Source organism: Coturnix japonica, chromosome 1 (genome assembly GCF_001577835.2).
Source record: "Coturnix japonica isolate 7356 chromosome 1, Coturnix japonica 2.1, whole genome shotgun sequence".
Classification (NCBI taxonomy): Eukaryota; Metazoa; Chordata; class Aves; order Galliformes; family Phasianidae; genus Coturnix; species Coturnix japonica.
Genome location: NC_029516.1, coordinates 116,480,196 through 116,486,195, shown reverse-complemented (window position 1 = coordinate 116,486,195; position 6,000 = coordinate 116,480,196).

Sequence of the window (6,000 nt, the reverse complement as noted above, 5' to 3'; positions counted from 1 at the left end):
TAAAGTTTTATGACTAAGCACCAATGACCATCGCTATATGGCCTCCTGACAAGAAGGAAAGCTACCATTTACACTATTTCCCATTAGAAATGGAGATCATTCAAGAAATACGCCATAGAATTGCTGAATGATCTTCTTTATGGTGTGAAATTTAATATACAGCAGAAGTACCTATTTAAAAAATATAAAACAGTGACAAAAAGTATGCTAAACTAAAAAGTTCCCCTCCTGTATACTACTTGGAATCTTGCTTTGGCAGTAACTTACTTAATCAGGAAGGTCAATAAAGAAATGTTCATTTTATGCTGGAAAAGTGTGTCTGTCATTCCATGTTGCAACCTTTCCACATTTCAGCCAGCACTGGCCTTTGTCAGTCTCATATAGTACTGAATTTATTTTGACAAATTCTAATGTTGTCCAAACCACCAGGGGTACTTAACTTGGCTACTAATACCCAAAGTAATAAAGGCTGTTCTTCAGCAAAGAGTGTATGATCTTTATTAAACTTGATGACTAACCAATGTGTTACTTGGTAAAATTAAACTCTGTATATATAATGCATATTCACATACATATATTCAAACATACATTCATGCACACTTTTGTTTGCAGACAACAGTATATTCATTTCCTCCAAAGGAAAAGTAGGACTCATGACAAATTATTTTTCTAGAAATTGTTAAATTCATTTAGCAGAGAAATTGGTTGCATTTTCAGCAGTACTATAGACTACAAAATACTCCAAGTATAAGAAACTCCACAAGAACGTACTTACAAGGAATATTTTATCAACTCAGTTTCTCAGTTGTTTGGGGTACTGGAGGGAGGGAGATGCCAGAGGACTTTCAGAAATGTTGAAGCAGCTTCAGTCTCTAAAGAGTTTTTGTTACACCCAGGAGGTTAGTACATTACCTGTAGATATGTATTTGTGACTATAAATTTGTTTCTACAGCATTGTAGAGCTAATATAATGCAGACTTAACAGTGTGGGGAGAACCTTAGAAAGTACAAAGCAAACAAGTGATAGTAATGATTTGCCCACAGCATCCAGTGCTGAAATTCTACCATCCACTTGTACAAAGACCCTCTTGTGCTTCTACCTGAAATTTTTTATTCATACGAGAAATACAATGATAACTCTGGAAATGTAATTTAGCCCTTATTCAGTGAAAGATAAGGTGACTTTTTGACCTTAGTCCCGTCTCTTCCAACTAGTAAATGGCCAAATGCCACCCAGACACTGATGCTGGAGAAAGGGCTGACAGCTCCCTCAGACCCTATGGTGGAGTGGATCAGAGCCAACTGATGATATCTTTGGTGAAGTCAGTGGCAATTTCTTTTTAGCGATTATAATGAGCTTTGAACTAACTTTAAGGCAGATTCTGAAATACAGTTAGTGTAGTAGAGATGTAATCATAAGGAAGTTTGGCAAAGCAATCAGCTACTGAGACATAGGCAGAATAGCGACATGTACTTGGAAGGCCTTGGATCTACCTCATAGATGGTATGCAGCGTACCTCAAGGCTTTTGCGCTGTTTCACAACAGTCCATGTCTCAGGTTGAGCTGTCAGTAACACAATTGCAGGTTTCTACCACCTTATCTGGAAGCTTGTATTTTCAGTGACTTTGAGGCCTGCTAGCCTATTTCATGATGTGTGTTGTACAGGTTTTCACACCTCTTCAGTCCAACCAAATTTTGGGCAAGTCTGATGAAGAGAATCACTGTAAAATTAAGTGTTTTATTCAAATGATTGAAATGAAAATAAGAATATCTTTACTGCCCCTAGTCTATGAAAATGATTTGAAATTCAGAAGGAACTATTTTTATACAAACTCAGCTTCAAAGAACTCTTTGCCTTCATATTCCATGAAGTATGCTCAAGGCTCACAGAAGCTCTGCTCACCTTGCTCAACTTCTGAGAAATTCAAAGATTTCTTGGATTCTATGGATCCATGCAATTCACATGGCTGACCTGTGCTTCATTTCATTCACAAAGCAGTCAATACCAGTACAAGGAAAGGCGTAATGTTCATGAAAGTTCATAGCATTTTCAAAGGTGTAGAAATGAGCATCCTTTTGCTTCTTTTACTTAACATATTATACTGGATTAAAAAAAAAAAAAAAAAAAAAAAAAAAAAAAGGGGAGCTCCATCATTTCTGAAGATGGGACCTAGTAATCTCCTACCCATAACATTATAACATTCAGCAGTTTGTTTCATATTCTAAACGTACATTTAGCATCTGAAAAGATACTTAGCAAAGAAATGCTAGGATTAGAAATTCACAATACAATGGGATACAGAAGAGAATTTCAGGGGTCTTTGTGCATAGATTATGATGCTGTCTTTAATTATACAGCCAAGTCTACCCCCAGGACCACTGACACATTCAGTGCACAAGACAGACTGTGCTCACAAAATGAGCAGTCATACAGTATTTCATTTTCTTCTCATCATTTAATATATGGCCCCATGCCTAATTTTCTGCACACCATCCAAACCTTGCACTGAATACATAATTATTCATTTTCTAATGGGCTTTTCCCTGGTGTGGCTTTTTTTTTTTTTTCATAGTATCCTAGTTATTAACAGAAATTAATGAATTTATCTTCATAATGTCCCTGTAGTATCATTCTCCCCATTTTACAGATAGGGAATTGTCAAAAGTGCCGGCTAATTTGGGGTAGTAATTTGAGATGCCTGAGGTCTGATTTCTCAGAATATGTATCAGTATGTGTGCTGAGAGTAGTGTTCTATTTATCTTAGTGGCTGCAGTGAAAGCTCAGCCATTCTTCAAGAAAGATTGCAGGATCTCAAATTATATACCCAAAACACAGGAAAACAGAATTTGTATGATTTTCCTAGGAAATCTATGACAAGGGAAGATGGATGCTGGTTTTCCAGATACAAATACTTTTATGACAGCCCTTTTTGTTAATTTTCCTCATGCAATGCAAACTGCCAAAGGATCTAGTTATCTTCAGGCTTGACACAAAACTCATCCACTTTTATACTGTTAGTCCTGTACTTTTAATGAAGAGAGAGTCCTGTGATCTTTCATTTCAGCACTCAGACATGACACATTTTCATATACTGATTAATTCAGTTTAGCTGAATTTGAACATTTTCTAACTTGAACAGAGCCCATACATGCACATTTGCCCCCACAAACAAACTCAATGAAGCAGAATTGAGGTTGGGGGTTGTGCAGAGCAGTTGTTTTGTTTGTTTGTTTTTAAATTTCAAGTACAGTGGAAAGTGGAATGAGGAAATCTTATGTGAACCTCCACTAGAGGGGGATGGAGGTACACATTTGACCAGTAACTTTGAAGCCACGTTACAGAGAGGATATTGAGGTTAAAAAACTGATTTATATAGGTGTAATAATAAGGAGGTGTGGATGTATTGGAAAAATATCAGGGAAGTTGTGAAACTCTTATTTTCCCCCTTTTCTGTGACATGAATTACATATACCTGATCAATGTGCAGCTGTACAGTAGCCATATCTTCCCTTCATTGTATTTAATTGTACTCAGCTTCACTCTATCCACAGTCATAAGGGAAATATATCTAAAGGCTCCAATATATTCTATATTCCTGCTAATCCCTAGCTCCAGGTCTTTCTTTATTTTTCCTTCCTTTCCCCATTTCTTGCTAATTATCACCTGCTTTTAAAGTTCCTCTTCAACACTTTCACAGTCTCTTCAGCATTCAGGTCTGGACACAGGCACATACTGGGAGAGGAGTGGCTGGAGAGCAGCTCAGCAGGAAGGGACTTGGGGGTGCTGGTGACAGCAGCTCAGCAGTGTATTAGAGAGCAAACTGTATTGTCAAGTGCATTAAACACATAATGGCCAGCTGGTCAAAATAGGTGATTCTCCATCTGTATTTAATACTGATGTGGTCTCATCTCAAATATTTCCTGCAGTTCTGGGATCTGCCATATAAAAGGACATTAAGGTGCTTGAAAGCCCCCAGAGGAGGGCATCAAAGCTGGTAACAGGGCTGCAGGCATGTCCTGTGAGGAGAGGCTGAGAGTGCTGAGCTGCCCAGTCTGGAGAGGAGGAGAACAAGAGTGGAGCCCACTGCTCCTTGCAGAGCCTTGAGGAGGGGAAGCAGAGACAGATGCCAGGCTCTGCTCCTGGGAACCAGTGGTGGGAGGAGAATGGCACAAAATCTGTGCCAAGGAAGAGTCAGTCTGGGCATTAGGAGACATTTATCTACCATGAGGGTGGTCAAACACTGGAATAGACTTCCTAGAGAGGTAATTGATGCTTTATGGCTGCCAGTATTCAAGAGGCATTTAGATAATGCCATTAGTAATATGTTTTAACATTCTGTTAAGCCCAAAGAGGTCAGGCAGTAGGACTTGATGGTCTTAGTATATCCAGTCCAACATCTAACTTTTCTAACTCTCGTCACCTTCTTTTTCACCACATCTTTCAAACACTCCTTCATCCCACCTTCCAACCCCTCTTCTCATTTCCTGCTCCACTTCCAAGTGCCACTCTCCATCAGCATGCTGGAGGGACAGTGAAGAGTGCGCTCAGAGTGGGAGCTGACAAGAACCGTGGGAATCACAGGCAGAGCATAAAATTCTGGGCTTGTGATGGATGCTCAAGGAGCGGTAGCAATGTGGGCAGGAAGGATCTTATTTGATCAGGAGACTTACAAAACCTTGCAGAGCATACTTGAGGTTTTTGATAGGTGTGAGTTATACATTTTTTTTAATACATTTATAACTTTGGACTTGGACTGCGTAGTGATTTGAATTTTAGCTAACATCATTTTTTTTATTTTTATTTTTTTTACCTACTGCACTATAAACCCTCTCAAAGCATTAGCAGAGCTCCAGTAGAATCTAGATAATAAAATTCAATCATACTTTGTGTAGTTAAAGCAAGACATGAAGTAACATTATTGACACTTGTTTCCTTATATAAGTACTCAGTGATTTGTCTACTGATGACATGCTCTTAATTCTTACGCTTAAAGTTGGGTTTAGCAAAATGCTTTATATACTTATGCCTCCTTCACACTCTCAAATACTTGCAATATCCACAAAAATATAATAATAAACTGTTTGTTGCTTCATGTGACACAGTAATATGATAAAATATGTTAATTAACACAATCAGTGTGAATATGGCACTTACAAACAGGATACACTTCTAGTAAGAACAAGACCCAACACTCAAATAACCCTGAGTACTTTATGCACTCATTACTTTTATTTTTGACCAGAAACTTCTTTTAATATTTGAAAAGTATTCCAGCTCTTAAGTCATGGACCTAGTTTTAGATAGCCAAAAATGGATGAATACTCAAAAAAGGTAGATGCTGAGATTTTAAAATTTCTGAATGGTTTTAAAAGCTTTGAAAGGTAAAAAAATGTTTTTGTTTTTGTTTTGTTTTGTTTTTTAAACTGAAGCAGTTCAGCCTCAAAAGATCACAAGTAAAAATAATATGAAATGCCTCAACCCACATTAAAAATATTCGTATTTGGTATGCTTTCATTTACTATTTTTTGTTTTCTTCTTTCAGAGAATTGTATTAAATTATAATAGTGTATTACTTCCTGAGATCAAAATAATCTGCATTTAATATTTAACAGGGACAATTGTCTGTGTGGTCTTATATTATCTCCTTGGAACATCAAATCTTGTTTTAGATTTCTGCTAGTACATTTCTCAGTAGATCTTCCATGTTCACATGGAAAATACTGGTTGAGATTCAGGGATGACTTTCATGTGGTGGGAGTTGAAAAAGACTCATACCTATAAATGAACCACCAGAAGAAGCTTTGAAGATGGGATAGAGGCAAAACATGCAGTATGTATAAATGATAACTTAAGAACTTCTTCCAAATGGCTGATGGGAAGCAGTTTGTTTCTAATGAACAAACCTGATGATAGATCTAGTCTGGCTGATAAAGTCAGTAGAGTCTGGAGGGTTGTTCAACTCACACTGAAGTAAGCATCTAAACTGAGTCCCCTAAGT